An 18,119-nucleotide genomic window follows, 5' to 3' on the forward strand; every position below is an offset into this window, starting at 1 on the left:
GTTGTACTTTTTCCTCATTGTCTACTCTGTTTTGTTTATTTATGCTCTAATCTTGTTTCCTTCTTCCTGCTAACTTTGGGCTTAGTTTGCTCTTTTTCTGGTTCCTTGAGGTATAAAGTTAGCTTATTTATTTGGGATCTTACCTCTTAATGTGGGTGTTCATCACTATGAACTTCCCTCTGAGGAAGGATTTCTTCTGTTGCATCCCATAAGTTTTAATATGTTGTGTTTTTATTTTTGTTTTTCTTCAAAATATTTTCTAATTTCCCTTTTCATTTCATCTATGATCCATTGGTTGTCCAAGAGCATGTTATTTTAATTTTCACATGCTTGTGAATTTTCTAGTCTTCCTTCTGCTTTTGATTTCTGGTTTCATTCCACTGTGGTCAGAAAATATACTTGGTATGATTTCCGTCTTCCTAAATTTATGTGGTACATGTTTTCAAACAAGATATAAATTGTATCTGTTGAAAGCAAGTAGAGTTCCAAGGAAAGCAGACTCTGTAGAAGGAGATTAACATGCAGGAAGTTTACTAAGGAAATTTTAGGATTAACACCCGTGAAAGAGACCGAAGCAGGAATGGGCGGAGAGAGAGAGACTGGGTGGCAGTGCAGTCATAAGGAAGGCCTCAGCAGATCCTGAGGGGAGCATGGGAGGAGGCATCGCCCTTCAGAATCGTCGCAGGTTGGGGCGAGGGGCCACCCGTGGAGCAGTGATTGGAATGCAGGCTGCCCCTCGAGAGGGCACCTCACTTGGGTGCGGTGACCCTTCTCAGCTGAGAGCGGTCACCCCGCAGCACTCGCAGTAGCGGGGGGAGGGAACTTGGCAGCGCTAAAGGAGGCCTGTCGGCACCAAGATCTCAGCGTTGACTACAGTGCATGTTGTATGCACTGGACTGGCCTTTTTGGCCCAGTGTGAGGTTTTTGAGATTTATTCATATTAATGTCTGTAGCTGTAGTTGCTTATTTTAAATGTCTTGTAGTATTGAGTTTTATAAATACCTCACCATTTTTTTTAGAGATTTATTTATTTGAGAGAGAGAGAGTGCATGGGCATGAGTTGGGGGAGGGAGAGGGAGAGAGAGAATTTCAGGCAGACTCCCCACTGAGCCCGACGCGGGGCTCGTTCTCATGACCCTGAGATCATGAAACCAAGAGTCAGATGCTTCAACCGACTGAGCCACCCAGGTGCCCCTAAATACCTCACAATTTTTAAACACATTTCCCTATTGACAGATGTTGAAGTGTTGTAATTTTTCACTATTGAAAAAAATGTGGCTATGAACATTATCTCCTTAGTGCATGCACTTAGTGGGTTATATAGCCAGAAAATTCCTGGGTCTTAAGATACGGACAACTTCAGATTTAGTAACTACAGTATAATGAAATTGCTCTCTCCAGTGATTGTACCTTGCTTTATACCCTCAAAACACTTGTCATTGTCAGACTGATTCTGCCAGTTTCATGGGTATGAAATGGTATCTTGGCGTGGTTTTAATTAGAATTTTGTTGAATTCTGGTGAGATTGAGAATTTATGTGTTTTTTAGCCCCTTGAGTTTCTACTGTGAAGTGTGTATTCCAATTATGTGCCCATTTTCCTATTGGTTTTTTTTTAAAGTTAATTTGTAGGCAAGCTTTATATATTTTTCTTACTCATTCTTTGTTGTTTATATGTGTACAAATATCTTCTCCTGCTTTGGGGCTTGATGGTTCACTTTTAAAATAATATCTTTTGCTGAATAGGAGTTTCCCTTTAATGCAGTCACATTTAATCAGGCCTTTTTGTGCAGCATTGTGTCTTTGTGTCTTCTTTTTAAAATTCTTTCTAGGCTAGGTCATATAAAAATATTCTCTGTTTTCTACTGAAAGTTTTAAAGTTTAGCTTTGCACAGTTTCACCTGCAGTCCATCTAAAATGGAGTTGTGTGTGTATTGTGAAGCGTAGAAACCTCATTTTACTTTTCTCTGGATAGCCAGTTTTCCTCTCAGCCCTTACTAATGGGTGCATCCTTGCCGCATGGTGATGCAGTGCCATCCTGTCATATGGTTTCCATCGATGAAGATCTTCTGGGGACTCTTTTGTTGCCCTGGTCCACTTCTTTTTTTCCTGCTCCAATTTCACACTGTGAAATTTTCTTTATTTCTTGGTGGTGTCTTGTCTGGTAGAGCAAATCCTCCCTTCTTGCTCTGTCCCTGCTTGTTGTCTTCTGCTCTCCCATCTGCATTTTAGAGTTCTGTTCCGTGAAAAACCTTCCTTTTATTGAGTTCATGCGTTCAATTTGAGGAGAATTAACATCTTTATCGAACACTAAATATTTCCTGTCGGTGTCTTATTTAATATTTGTATGTAGGTCTTCTTACTGTACACAGAATTTTTATAACTTACCATTCTACTAAATACTGACACTTTCATGTTAATAAATAAATATCTTCACTCACAATTTAATGACTACATAACAATCCATTCCTTGGCTAGACAGTCATTTATTTAACGGTGCCCCTATTGACATTTAGTAGATGAACATATTTCACAGTGATTATTCTGGAACTCATCTTTCCCATCACAAAAGCATATATATGCAGCTATGTTTTATTCTCGTAATGCTAGGATATTCTGTATAATTAGATATTTATCTGAGATGTATTCAGGTGTAAGATATGAGAAAGATACCTAACTTATTTTCTCCCCATGTGGTTAACCAGTTTTTGCGTACTTTGTCCTTTTGGTTTGACTGACTAGCCTGTTTTGTTTCACCATCCAGCAACCATCAACAGTGCACTCGATAAATGTTTGAATAAGTGAACCAATTTTTAATATTTGTTTTATTTTCAGATGTGTTAATTCTTTTCCACTGATCTGCCAATTCTAAGCCTGTACCACACAGTTTGAATTATTAGAGCTGGTAGAACAGGACCCCCCCTTCCTCCTCCTCATCATCATTGTTATTGCTGTTTTTCAGATTTCCCTGGGTGATTTCTGCATTATTTTTCTTTCACATGAACTTTAAGATTTTTTGTTAAGATTTTATTTATTTAGGGGTGCCTGGGTAGCTCAGTCATTAAGCGTCTGCCTTTGGCTCAGGTCATGATCCCAGGGTCCTGGGATCGAGCCTCACATCGGGCTCCCTGCTAGTGGGGAGCCTGATTCTCCCTCTCCCACTCCTCCTGCTTGTGTTCCCTCTCTTGCCGTGTCTCTCTCTGTCAAATAAATAAATAAAAAAAGATTTTATTTATTTGAGAGAGAGCGAGAGAGGTTGCATGCACATGCACGGGGGAAGGGCATAGGGAGAGGGAGTATCTCAAGCAGACTTCCTGCTGAACAGGGTGCCCATCACGGGCCTCGATCCCACTACCCACTACCCTGAGATCATGACCTGAGCTGAAATCAAGTGTCAGATGCTTAACCCACTGAACCACCCAGGCCCACCCCCACATGAACTTTAAAAAATTGGTCCCTGTTCCTTTAAAACTGTTAGGATTTTGATTGACAGTATATTAGTTTTCTGAAAAATTTAAAAGCATTTATATTTAAATTTTCTGGTCTAATAAGTACTGCATATTCATCTAGTTTGCAAATTCTGGAACTTTTTGGTTAGAGAAGATAAATCCCCATATTTCTTTTTCGATTAAAATTCAGGGCAATTAAAGAAATTCATTGCAGCAAACAGAATCATGCCACATGTTTATTCTGTAAAGACAAAATGTTTTTCTATATTGAGCAGCACTTGGAAGGCTTTGCCTCCTCCTTACAAAACATGGTTCACATAGTACCACATGTTCCCTGTCCAGACAGATTCTTGAAAATAGATAATAATTTATGTGCTATTTGGTCAAAGAAGTGGTTTTTTTTTTTTTTAATATGGCTCACTTTCTCCCACAGATCCTTAAAAGGAATTCTGTGCCCTTAGTTCTCTGATTTACCTTTTTTTATGGTAAGGAAATAGGATGCAAAGCCTGTCGGGCAGGATGGACGTCTGCATAACTCTTTTTCACACCTGCTTGGATTCTGGCAGTGGTATTTGCTAAGTGAAGGATGAAGGCTGGTTTGTCATGTGTTTTCACAGAGCACTGATGGCTCTGGGCCAACCCATTTAGCCTTTGTCTTTTTTCTTGCATAAAACTGCCTCTTTTTCACTTCACATGGGGGTGTTAGGCACTCCAGAGATGTTTGTTCTTGTCGCATGCGCACCATCTGTGATCTCCCGGCATTTTAGACAGGTTCCCAGATTGGCTGCAGTGATGGTCAGTGCACAGGACGCTCAGGACCCTGGCCTGTGTGGGCTGGCTGCTGTGGACAGTGCGGGGCACACACCTGGAGTACCCTACATCGGGGCCGTGGACTGAGTTACTGAAATGGCTAAATAGACTCTTGATTTAGAATGATCTTAGATTTGAGGCAACATTACAAAGATAGAACAGAGAGTTCCCATATGTCCCTCACCCAGTTACCCCAGTTGCTGACTCATACATTATTATGCTGCATTTGGCACAATTCAGGAACAAGGAATTGGTACATTACTATTAACTAAAACCCACACTTTATTCCGATTTCACTAGTTTCTCCCTAATGTCTTTTTCCTGTTCTAGGATCCACCCAGGATATCACATTACATTTTGTCGTCATGTCTCCTTAATTTCTTCGGTCCGTGACAGTTTCTCAGCCTTCCCTTGTTGTTGATGACACTGTCAGTTTGGGGAATACTGGTCAGATATTTTGTGGGATGTCCCTCAGTCTGGGTTTTTCTCATGTTTTTCCTGATTACATGGGGGTTTATGGGTTTTCGAGAGGAAAACCACAAAAGTGAAGTGCTGTTCCTACCACATTGTATGAAGGGAACATGCCATCATCATGACTTACCTCTCATGACGTTGACCTTGATCCCTTGGCCAGAGTAGTGTTGGCAGGTTTCTCCCTGTAAATTTATTCCCCACCCTCTTCCATACTCTGCTCTTTGGAAGCAAATCCCTAAGCACAGTGTAGACTCAATTTAAGAGTTTTGTTAATTGTCTCATCCGTCTGCACTGTGTTATGTTTAAACCACACCTGTTACTTTTTTGTGTTCCACATGCATAGATTTTTGTGTTGAAAGCCCTAAGAAAAAATAAAAGTTGCCTGGGCTTAAGAAGGATTTGAAGTAGTTAGTAGCTGTGCTGAATCTTTATTCCATTCCTCTTATGTTTGGTTTATTGGTTTTATTTAAAAATCTTTATACCGCGGCGCTCCTGGCTGGCTCAGTCGGTGGAGCACGAGACTCTTCATCTCTGGTCGTGAGTTCAGGCCCCACACTGGGCGTAGAGCTTTACTTAAAAAAATATGTTTTTTTAAAATCTGTGTGCCCTGTACGCCCCAGCCTTGTATCCCACAGGCTGTTCTGCTCAGATGCTGTGCAGCTTCTCCTCCATATTTCTAGCCCAAGGCAGGGGGAGAGTTCAGCGTAGGAACATGTTTAGCCATATTGAAGCTTCTCTAGTAAACACCACAATGTATTTATTCTGCTTAATGTGATGGGAATCTTTTCTCTGTATAAAATGATGTTAAAGGTTTATGAGTTTTAATGCTCTCGGACCCCTGTCCTGATACCATAGTAGGCTCGCCTACCACACGCCTCTGTCGCTGGAAAGCTGCTGCACCTCAGGAGTTCAGATTACAGATCGCTTGTTGTCCTGTCGCTTGTGGGGTGAATTTCTCAGTGACTTTGATTGTTTTTTTTGGGGGGGGGGGGTCTGATTACTCCTTTTGCACTCAACTCAAATAACTTTATTTACATTTCCGCTTCAAGTCATTTTCTGAATAAGAATAAAAAAAAAAAAAAGAATATAAAAAGAATAATGTATCACTGTTTTAGCATCGAACAGGAATGTTCTTGAAAGGTCTGTGAATTAGGTTTTTGTTCAAGTCCACATTTTATCTGCTCTTAGGGAACTTCTTTACTGTTTCAGAAAATCTTGTGAGAAATTTGTGATGTCCCAAAATGATCAATTCTGCAAATCCATATCTGCAGACAGTTAATTTCATAGAGAGGTGTGAATGTTTCATTGAGCAGGACAGGTTAGAGTGTGTTTTCAGAACATTAAAACTTCATGTTCCTTCTTATTTGTGAGCTTATCTAAGAAATAGTATGTTAGAGTATTTGGTCTTGAAGTCAGTCTTGGAGTTCAGTACTAGGGGGAGAAGTTCAAAAAATACATTTTAATAGTTTTTGCTCACTTGAGGACCATTTGGTATGACAGCTCAGAAACAGAATAACGTTTTGAATCAACCGCACGGGAAATCCTTTCCGTGGCCCCTCAAGACTACTTTCAGTCCGTCAAAAGATTCTTAAATTCATGTGGGGAATTCCCACGTGTTCTATTGTAAGCCTCCTTTAAGGTTTTTATATATGTGTAGAAGGTAGAATAGTATTGCATACATTTTATGTCTCAGTGGTGTGAGGACTGTTCAGCGTACCGTCCCTGTGTTTTAATATTACTCATTCTTTTTTCTAAGTACAGATGTGCAAGACCGAGAAAGGCTGAGAAAGTGAAATACAGAGAATTAATTTGTTCTCAGGTCAGTTAAAGATCTATTACATATAAAATCTTTGGGTATATACCGGCTGTTTTCTTTCGTAGCGAGTAAAGAGAACTCCACAGAGCTTTGGACACAGCTCCTTCCCAGCCTTCCCCCGAACTAACCGCGGCCTCTCTGGTTAGCTGCGGGCCCTCCCGTCCTTTGTGCTCAGAGTCAGGCGTATTTCCACTGCTCAGATCAGCAAGTATGCTTTCTGCAGTTACTATTCGGGTCAGTTTCTAAGGCCTTGAGGTGATCTTCAAAAAGACGATAAGTATTGAGCCATTTTTGGGAGAATATACGGGATGAAGAGTCACGACATCTCCTGTGTCATTGGTCTATTGTGAGAAAGGCAGGCAGGAAAAGTCTGTGTGGACCGCCTGTCCTGGACTTGTACTTTCCTGAGCTCGTGTGAGGGAATACAGTGGCTTCTGTAGGGACACCCCCTGTCCGTTCAGTCACCCTGACCGCCTGGGAACAGGTGAAAACCCCCAGCAGCGGACAGGAGTCAGGCATCCACCCTACGACTCTATAAGCCCACTTGGAAGGTTTAGTACTGAGTGTAGATTTTCCTGCCGGAGAGAAGACTCACGTCTGTGCACAGAAAGCAGCGCCTGGACGAGATCTGCTCTGTCCCAAAGCCCCTGCCCAGGACTCAGTGGGTTTGTTCTCAGGGACAGCGCTCCATAGGTCAGAAAGGAGTGGGTGAGGAACAGAGACTCCCCTTCCCTTCAGGCATCGGGAAGGTCCTTCCACCCCTATTCAAAAGCCAACAAACAGTAAAAGAGAGTTCATCCTGAATTATCCTGATTCCTCCTCAGGCCTTTACATCCCCAACACTTACCTAACATGTTTCCGTGGAAAACTAACTTTTTATGTTCTTGTGCCAAGAAGTTCAGATCTGTAAGGCTGCTTTGAAATTGTTATCCATCTTTAATTGCCCCCTTTTAAATTTTCCTTCTCTAAAACCCCGTGTTTTTCCTCTAATTGTGAAAGTTCGGGAGATTTTCCATTTAAATCGGCTCTCGTCGGCCCGCCTGTGCTTTGGAGTGGATTTGAGTGGGTCAGTGCGTCCTGCTCTGGGCCAGGCCTGCCAGAGTGTGCCTCGAGGGCCGCTCGGTGCAGAGGCGGGCTCTCTTCAGAACCACAGTGCATCTCAGGCCTGCTTTATAAGCTGCACCGTGAGTCCCTCTTGCAGTACATTTTTTTTGCAGCTTTATGTCTCTCCTTAACACTATGATGCAGAAACATCCGTCTTAATGTTGAGCTATCCATCTGATTTTGGCTTGATCCAAACCAGAGCGTCTACAAGTGGGTTGCACGGGCGGATGAGACACGTGTGCCTGGAAGGTTGACTCCTGCCCGAGGCTGTTAACGTTCATTCATTCAACAAACATTTATTACGTGCTCATTCTGAGCCAGGCTCCGTGATGAGGTGGGGGTACGGAAATAAAAAGGCCCAGTGCCGTCTTCAGTAAGCTTCCAGTCCAGCGAGGGAAACGGAGGGCTGAGTGGTGGCAGCTGTGATGCAGAAGCAGCAGGGAGGGCCTGCGGCCCAGACACTCAGAACATCCTTCTGGAGGAAGCGACAGAAGACCCAGCATTGCGAGGATGGATACCAGTAAACGGAGAGAAGATGGGGGCTGTGATAAGCTGGGGGGAGACAGAGAGCCAGGGGAAGTGTCAGGCTCTGGGGGTGCTCCTGGGGAAGGTTGCTGTGTGTATTCAAAGACCGGTAGAGGTTGGAGACTAAGGAGCACGCTGGAAAGGGCAGAGCAATTAGGACCTGCCTCAGGTTAGGGTTTGTTAAAGAAAACTTCCGAGACAGTTTAGTTATGAACACACGCCAACATTTTATCACAGTTTCGCAGTGCAAGGGAAGAGGCCCCCGGTAGGTGTACTCCCAAGATTGACTCTTCGTCATAGGAAGAAAGAATGATTGAATCATCATTGAAAAGAATGTCTGGTTAAAAATCTTTAGACTCTAACTAGTCTAGTGGATAATTGACAGTCATCTGGGTGAATGGTAATGGGTTCCCCAGAGCAAGCCTTAATCTTCTTTTTTTTTTTTTTTTTTTTTTTAAAGATTTTTACTTATTTATTTGACAGAGAGAGAGAGCGAGAGAGGGAACACAAGCAGGGGGAGTGGGAAAGGGAGAAGCAGGCTTCCTGCCGAGCCGGGAGCCTGATGTGGGACTCGATCCCGGGACTCCAGGATCGTGACCTGAGCCGAAGGCAGTCGCTTAACCAACTGAGCCACCCAGGCGCCCCGCAAGCCTTAATCTTCTTAAAGTTCACTAAAAAATTGCATCAGAAAAAAAGTATTTTTTCTGGAATGTTGTTGATGTCTTCCCACTAGGATGTTGTGAATGAATAGTAAGCAACCTGGTTCTGTTGCAGACCAGGTTTGGGGCTGTTTTTCTTGAAGAGGTTCACAGTCACTGCGGAGCGCAGTCCAGTTTTCAGCTTGGATTTTTATCCTGAGGGCAGTAGGGGCCCCTGCCCCTGAGCGAGGTTTAACCCGAGCCCTCCGCGTGGGCACGGATGAGCCGCAGTGTCTGCCGCAGCAGGACAGAAGTTAGCAGCGTATTTTCATTTTCCAGGGAAGCACTGCCGAGGGCCTTGACTTTGGGTGTGCCCCTCCCCTGCCCCTCCTCCCACCCACCCTGCAGCCTGGGGCAGCTCTGAGACGCCCGGAAGCTGGGGAGTACAGGTGGGAGTTAGTAGTTGGCTTTTCCTCCGGCAGAGTTGGTTTTAACTTACTCAGTTTTAAATGATGATTGTTCTCAACACAATGAAAGAAAATACCATAATGGTAAGACAATTCTGAGAAGGTGTTGGACGAAGCACCCAGGCTGGGTTAGGAGCTCAGAGAAAGGAGTCCAAGGCCTTTCTGCTGGAAGTACTCTGCGTCCAGCCCTGGGGCCCCGGGGCCCTGCCCTTCGCCTTCTCCGGCTGGTCCCATCTCTGTCCTGAGGCACCAGAAGCAGTTTCAGAACCCTGCTGTCATCTGGCCTTGGCCTTGAGGCTGTTCGTGGTATTCCTGCTAATTACATAAGATTCTTTTTTTTTTTTTTTTTTTTACGTAAGATTCTGCGCTCCTCCCGGGAGTCTCCTTCAGTGCATCTGCTGGGGTTAGAATAGAAGCTTCAGAGATGCCCTTGCCCCAGGCGGGCATGGCATGGGGGCATTGGCGCTATGTTTTCTTGTCACTGGTTAACGAAGCTGTGGTGGTGGTGTGGGCAGAGGTATAGACAGGTTGCAAGAAACATCAGGGAACCTGACCTTGGGAGTTAGGTCTGCAGTGTTTTGGGGGGGCCGGGCTGTCACACCCCTCCGACTGCCCTCACTTTTGTTACCTCCATGGCCTTACTGTTCCAGCGTCTTCTCTGTTCTCTTTTGTTGTAACATTTCATTGTTGTCATGTCAACATACTGCCATGAAAATAATACTCCGCAGTTAACTGGTAGAGATTGAATGGGCATATTGGAGAATCTGCGACTGTCTTCTAAGCTTAATGGGAACAGGGACCTGCTTTTAGCTTTTATTCCTGTTAGAAATCTGTATTCAAAATATGTAATTATTCTCCTTTTGTTTTTTTTAATGTTATCCAGATTGCAAAAATACCTGTCTCTAAGAACTCAGGAGGACTGACTTTGTGGGTGCAAAGGAACTGAGTCATGCCTGCGAGCTTAGAAAAGAGTGTATTTGAACCTCTTTGAGGAGGCTTCCCAGGCAACCATTTATGCAGTCATGAAAGGGTGCGGAACCAGGAGGTATATACTTGGAAATTGGAATCCGCAGATGCACTCCCTCTCAGACTGAGACCTCAGTTTTTGTTCTGTTTGTTAAAAAGAAGTCAAAAGAGCTTAACACTTAATTATAGAAAAACACACTATTTTTAAGACGTGTGTGTGTGTGTTGTGTTGTGCTTTATCCTTACCTTTTAAACACTCTTTCTCCGATGGGAATGTTTGTAGGTGTGAATGCTGGCTTACTTGGGAAAGCACGAGAGAAGTTACTGCTCCAAGCGGTTTCAGTCAGCTGTGAAGTTATTTGGAAGAGCAGGTGCTCTTTGGATGTGCCTGTATCGGAGTTTGTAATCACTAGGAGAACTTCCAGCATGTGGAGAAGAGGAGTTTATTCATCATTTGCTGCGTCCTTGAGTACTTAGGCTTGAACTTGTATTTGTCGAGTCAGACTGCCTTCGATGGTAGAGGGGCATCCCGCTCTGCGGTGTGAGGGCACGAGTGGAAGGGCCTTCCGTGAACAGGAATGGGAGATTCTTCCAGCAAGTAGACACAGCCTCCTTGACTTGTAAAGATGTCCCTCTCACTCCTCACTCTCCTCCTCTCTACATAGGTTTCTTCTTGGATGAGCCATAAGGATAAGATAAACATTTCTCTTCCACTGGGAAACACCGACACTCCCAGACTTTATTTCCCATGGACTTTGATGAAATTCCATTTTCATGCATACGGTGGTGTTTTTCATGCACCCGTGGAAGAGGGAAGTCCTGTTAGTGAGGTGACCGACTCGTTTTCCATAGTGTTAGAAATCCTCTGAAAAGAACCAGAATATTAACATATTAGCAGTGCTCATTTTAAATAGGGTTGTGTTGTGATCCTCGATCAGGTGTCCTACAGAAATGTTAGAAACAAGATGAAGTATAGAAAATGGCTTTTTTCTGCTGGAGACTAAGAGGGGCCGCGTCTCCACTCTGAGCAGCTGTGGGCTTTATGAACGTTTTGAGCTTTCAGTCACAATAATTTGAATTTTATTTTGGATGCCTCAGTTTCTTACCTTCGATCACACAGCTCTGAGACTCTCCTCTTGAAGATGTGGGACAGGAAGTAGGTGAATTTTGTTGTTACGGTCTTTTTCCTCCCTAGTTCCTAGGTCTGTGGAAGAAATTAGGATAGCAAATCCTGGTGGGGAGCCAAGGCCTTGGGCTTTTTTTTTTTTTCCTCCTACAACAAAAGTGAAAATTTTCTAATTCTTCGAGTCAAAAATGTATGTAAGTGTACTTAATTCTTTTTTTTTTTTTAAGATTTTATTTATTTATTTGACAGAGAGAGACACAGCGAGAGAGGGAACAGAAGCAGGGGGAGTGTGAGAGGGAGAAGCAGGGCTCCCTGCTCAGCGGGTGGGTTACAAATAAGGTAATCCTTCATTTTATTATTTTTAAATACCTACATTGTCATATTTCTTGTGAGATAAAAATTGGCCTATTGATTGAGTCCTGCATTCATGCCCTGAATGTCTGAGTAGCCAGTCACTGTATTAGGCACTGGGGAATAGCGATTCAGACTTAGTCTCTATTATAAAGGTGCTAGTAAGTCTACAGAGACATGCAAATACATATCCTTATAAGAATAGCAAACACTTCCATGGCTCTTACCATATGCCAGGGACTGTTGTAAGTGCTTTCTAGGCATAAACTTCAGCTCATGAATTGATAAAAAAGCCTGAAGTTCTTACTCTTTCACAGGTGCATAAGTTCAGAGGTTAGGTACTTGTCCTCGGTCATAAGGCTTGTCTTACTTAACAGGTGTGTTAAGTGCAGTAACAGACCTGCCCAGGGAGTGCCCTGGCAGAACGGGGTAGCATCTTGTTGGGAGAACAGGGACTAGATGCGTGGGTATCCATGAAATTTTCCTGAAGCAGACAATCCCCAAGCAAATCTATTCAGAGGAGTGGGAGAGCCCTGAAATCCTTCTCTAGTGACATGAAGGACTGCATCGTAAATGGGTTCATCGGTTGAACCAGTGACAGAGTATTGGCAGCAGGGAGATAGTAAAAAATACACTGGATTCCTTCAGTCTTCAGTATAATGACAAGGACATAGTTTTCCAATGTTGAGACAAACCTTTGTTTCCAATTAGTGTAAGATATGGTAAAAACTTGGCCTTTAAAAAAAATCTAATAAAAGCATTAATTTACTTATACTCTGTCAGCATGTGGGTAAATGTGTGACCCCCTTTTGCATTCTCAGATGAATGTCCCAATCACTGAAGATTTCCTCTTAGGAAAGCTCTACTAACCTGAAGAAATAGCGTACTAGTATTTATCTTGAATAAATGTGGGGGAAAGATTGATTTCCTTCAGAATAAAAACCGGCAGGAACTACCTGATTAGATTAATGTTATCATTGGCAGAGTGACAAGACTACTTGGAAGGTGGGGTGGCGGCCCCCATGCTTGGTGTGGCGACACTAGATTTTTGCTTTTCTCCCTTCCAGTAACAACCCCTGCTTTTTCTGAGTATCAGGCTGTATGGATAACCATCTTCTGTCTTCCTTGTAACCATGACCTGCTGACTCTCTCGTTACTCCCACCCTCACTGGTGACCACCTCATTGTTCCCACCCAGTTACATTGGATGACCCACCTACTTCCCTGACTGCATGGGAGTGGGGGCTGCTCATCACCAGGGGTCTTCTCCCCAACTTCCTCCATCTCCCCACTCTCTAGGCCTTGTCTACTCATGGCTCAGATCAGTTTGTCAGAAATCTCCCGTTTGACCACACCCCCCCGTCCATCCACCTTGTACCCCACCTCTCTTTTGATCCCACGGTGACCTCTAGTTTGCTGCCTCCTCTGCTCCATACCTTTCCATCTTTATTTTCGTCCTGATTCAACTTAGAATTTATACTCCCGGTACTAAATCAGCCTCTTGCACATCCTGGCCATTTTGTCCTCTTGCTTGCACCTGGGCTCCTGAGCCGTGCTGGGCAAAGTCCGGCAACTGGGCAGATTGGTGCCTGTTCACGTAAATTGAGGCGATTGCTCAGCACTGGGCACCAGTTGCTTCTTGTTCTTCTGGCTAGCTGTCTGCCGCCCTGATTCTTCATGCTGACTTTTACTAAGCTGTCTTCAAATTCAGGACTGCTCCTCTTCCCCGCTTCCTCTGGTCAGAGGATGCACTCCTGCCGTAGGGCTCTCCGTCCTCCCTGCCACCGAGCCTTCTCCCGTCCCTTGGCATCCGTGAGCCGACGACAGCCTGGTTTTTCTTCTACTTTTCATACTGTCTTAGTCATCTTTGTTGTTTCATCTCTTGTCAAACTGACTTCTGTCAGAAGGCAAGTACAAGATGTCTGTTTCCTCTTTCAGGTACAGTAACACATTTGCTCACTACTGTCCTTTGCCTTCTGCAAAGAAGATTTTATTTATGTGGGATTTATGGTAGGGTGGCAGGCCCCTTGCACTCCTGCTGTGTGCGTGCGTGCTTGCATGGCCAGAGGACTTCACTCTGTGATCCAGCTCGCTGCTGCACTGAGCTGTAGATGGTAACCATCTCTCTTGGCTGCTCAATGGTTCTGCACTCTGCAGAGATAGTCCTGTAGGCTTTATCCTGCATACACCCAGGGGAAAAGGTGATTGGCATCTTTCAGATTAGAAATGGGCAGGAATCTCCTGGATAGAGCAGTTCTGTCATTATCACAGTGCTGTGTCTGTGTTGTCTCTGGCGTGGCTCGCCAGTGCCTTTGCAGGTCGTTGGGGTGCAGTGAGGTGGGCGTTTTGGCCTCCACTTCTGCCAAGTAGACCTCAGATCTTTTCTACACTTCGTGTGCTGATTCTCTGACCTGCTCTGGAGGGTGGCTGCCCACTTCCCTGTTGCTCCTTGTAATCACTGCCTCTCCCATCTGCTGCCTCTGTGTGGCTCCTTTCTCCTCTCATCCAAACCCCCTCCCTTCTCTTTCTTTGTATCATCTCTTTGGTTGTCTTTCACATAAAAATACGAACATTTAGGGGCGCCTGAGTGGCTCAGTCGGCTAAGTGACTGCCTTTGGCTCAGGTCATGATCCCTGAGTCCTGCTCAGCGGGGAGCCTGCTTCTCCCTCTCCCTCTGCCTGCCGTTCCCCCTGCTTGTGTGCTCTCTCTGTCAAATAGATAAAATCTTTAAAAAAAAATACGAGCATTTAGTAGACAGAATTCATTGATTTATTAACTATCTAGTTCCAGAGCTGGGCGCCTGGGGAGGGTGCAAACATTAGGAGAATGACAGAGCTGCCCTTCTGGTGATCATAAGAGAGAAACATTGAAATGCAGAATTCCAGTATATTATAATAAAGACTGTTAAAGTGTGTGCTGAGGATTTTATTTACATCCCTTCATATAATCTTAAAAAAAAATCCTGTAAGGTTGCTGATTTTTTTGTCCTCGTTTTACAGAGCAGAACACGGAGACTCTGAGAAGTGAAGTCATTTGGTCAGGATCACTTAAATAGCAAGTCACCCAGTGGGAAATACAGCCCCACGTTTGAGCTGCAAAGCTCATGCTCTTCGCCACCCTGAATACAATCTCCTGCCTCGCCTCTCTCCGAGGGCTGACCATGAACAGTAGAATCTCATAATAGACTCTTGACATACTGAATATTAGCGAGGAGCTGGAGACCTCTAACCAGCTGGAAGTCATTGGTTGCGATGTTTTTATTCTTGTGTTGTTTCTGTGGAATTGCCTGGAAATTATATCGCCTTTATGCAGTTAATAGTGCATTTGTTATCACTAGGCTTCTCGGGTTTAACATGTTCTATACGAAAGTATCTTATTTGCCCATCTGTTACCTTCTTAAGAGCCAGGTTCAAACTTCTACTTCACTATAGGTTTGAAATGTTAAGTGCCTTACAGCTGAAAGAGAAAAAAAATAGGGTTATTTGTCATAGAGGGTATAAAGGAACCGCTTTCTGGATCACTGAAGGTAACCGTGTTAATGTTAATTGTCTGCTTTTATCCATTCCAGTTAGCCCGAAACCAGCTCCCGGGCATCCCTTGGAGGAGCCAGACCTCCTCCTGTCCTGGGTTGGGCCTGGAGTGCTGCCGGAGGTGAGGCTTCAGGTCTTTTGGGGGTGGAGTTGGGGGGAGGAGCTTCAGTGTCCTCTGTTCTGATCGTAGTAGTTACTACCCTCTCCCCCACTGTGACTCCTTTTGTTTTTATTGCTTCACTCCAGACATCCAATTCATAGATTATTCTAAGAGATGGTTCTGTAAGAGCTACTTAGTTAATGTATTCAGTAAATGTTTACTGAGCATTACTGCCAACCAAGCTCTGGAAAAACTCATGTGGGGATCCGAATCTGGCAGATCTACACCCCACCAAGTTCCCCGGTCAGGGTTGCGCCCCCAACCTGGTTCTGCAGATGAGCAAAGCCACTGGTTGTGATGAATGACTGTGAGGGCACCGCGGGTATGAACCGCATCTGCCAAGATCCTTGTGCTGGTTGTCGTATGCCCCTCCCCCATCCTCAGTCACAGTCAGATCCCCAGTGATTGAGCCCCTCAGATTGCCCTGCAGTCCCCATGGTGGGGGATTAGAGTGGGGGGCTCCTGCAGAGTGCCCCACGGTGCTGGTTGCCGTTTGTCCCTCCTGGGTTCTCCTTTCCCACTGGAGGACCTGGTGGCCCACGGGAGACCTCTCCATGTGGGGCACTGGCCTGGGGGCGGGGCAGTGTGGTCAACACGTAGCTGCTTCTCTTACCTTCTGATGCATTCTGTCCTGGTGTCCGAGGTGCAGGGAGTGCTTCAGCCTCACCCCTGTGTTCTAGGAGTCTCTCAGCAGACGTTAGTTGTTGCTGTGAAGGGGTGTGAAGTCAGGAACAACCTCTGCCACCATCTTGGTGACGTCACCCACTCTCTGCCCACTCTGAGCTTTTGTACTGGTGTGGGAGGTGCCCAGGAAACCAAGAAACATGTGACATGATGTCCGATGCTGATAAATGCTGTGAAGAAAAGTAAAGCTGAATACTGGGATGGGGAAACATGGGGGCGAGTGTCTTAGTTAGTTTGGGGTGCTGTAACAAAATCCTGTAAACTGGGTTGCCTCACAACAGACATTTATTTCTCACAGTTCTGGAGCCTGGACGTCCGAGAGCGGGGTGCCAGCAGGGTCGGGGTCCTGGTGAGCACGCTCTTCCTGGCTTCAGACAACTGCCTTCTTGCCATGTCCTCCCGTGGCAGAGGGAGAGAGGGATCATTTCTCCCATGTCTTCTCTTAGAAGGGCACTGGTCCTCCACCCTCATGACGTAATCACCCCATCTACAAATACTCTCACATTGGGAATTAGGGGTTCAACATAGAAGTCCTGGGGGAACACAAGCATTCAGTCTTCTGGCACTGAGTGAAGTAAGAAGAGCTTTCCAGGCACTGGGAATTGCAAGTTCGAAGACCTAAGATGGGACACACCAGAGGAACAGCTCTGCGGGCTGCAGTGTTTTTCTTGGAGCCGCGTAGGCAACAAATGCAAGAGCATTCAGAAATGAAGTTGGAGAGGTACCAGGGGCCGGTCCATGTAAGACCTAAATGGTGGGTAACTTGGATTTGATTCCCAGTGGCTTGGGGAGCCTTTCTGAGTAGGGACAGATATGCTAGGACTTCCTTAAAAGGTCACTAGGGATGCTGTGGGGTTGGGGGTGGGGGCCAAGACTGGAAGTGTGGTATGGTCTAGGTGAGACTGGGTTGGTAATAGTGGGGGTTATAAGAGGTGGTTGGATTGGGGACACCGAAGGTAGAGTTGGTACCGTTTGCTGATACATCAGTTGTGGGGTGTGACCTAACCCCCAATGTTATGGTATTAGGAGGTGGACATTTGGGTGATTAGGTTTACATCTAAGGGTCATAAGAGTAGGGTCCTCATGATGGGATTGGTGTCCTTATAAGAGGAAGAGCGACTGGAGCTTGCTCTCCTCCCCCCACGTGCGGACACAGCGAGAAGGCGACCATGTGCAAGCAGAAAGAGTGCACTCACCAGAACCCCACCCCACTGCCACCCTGATCTTGGACTTAATGCCTCCACAACTGTGAGAAATCAATTTCTGTTACTTAAGCCACCCAGCCTGTGGTATTTTGTTATAGCAGCCCAAGCTAAAACACCTTCCCTTCCTGTTTATTTGTTTAATGAGCTATTACATGCCAGGTGGACAAAGCCAAATAATTAAATTGAAACACTACAGCGATGTGTAGAGTTTAAGTAAAAGTTTACTTTTCTCCCTCCAGTCGTAACCCCTTTGAGGTAGCCCTTTGAACAGCTTGAGGTTTATTCTCCTAGACCTGTGCCATTTAATGAGGTAGACATTTGCCACTTGTGGCTATTCAAATTTAAATTAATTAAAATTAAATACAATTAAACATTCGATTCCTCAGTCATACCAGCCATATTTCAGGGGGTCAGTAGTCCTCTATGACTAGCTGCACCCGTGTTGGACAGAATGGATGGCATTTCCATCATCACAGAATGTGCTGTTGAACAGCACTGTTCTAGATGAATTCTGTTCATATACAAATGTTTGTATATGTGTGTACATGCACACACACACATATATCTGTGCAGTTGGCATAATATTGTACGTACTCTTCTGCAATTTGTTTTTTCCACCTAACACAGAAACTGTTAATTTGGTGTGATCCACACGCAACATCATGCCAGGAAAATTTTAAAACAGAGTGCATAATCAAACGGAGAGTTTTAGTAAATTAAAAATATTTTAATTCCAGATTTTAGAGGTAACTGCAACACATCCTTAATGCCTGTTCCAACTTTAACTAAATAAATTATTTTTGGACATAGTCCAATC

The 18,119-nt window shown here is 44.7% G+C and overlaps 1 long non-coding RNA gene across 8 annotated transcripts in view; it reads left to right on the forward strand.

Moving 5' to 3' along the window:
* LOC116630770 overlaps positions 1-18,119 on the forward strand; it is a 212,547-nt gene that overhangs the window by 66,603 nt on the left and 127,825 nt on the right. The window lies entirely within an intron of this gene.

Source organism: Phoca vitulina, unplaced genomic scaffold, assembly GCF_004348235.1.
Source record: "Phoca vitulina isolate PV1807 unplaced genomic scaffold, GSC_HSeal_1.0 scaffold4, whole genome shotgun sequence".
NCBI lineage: Eukaryota > Metazoa > Chordata > Mammalia > Carnivora > Phocidae > Phoca > Phoca vitulina.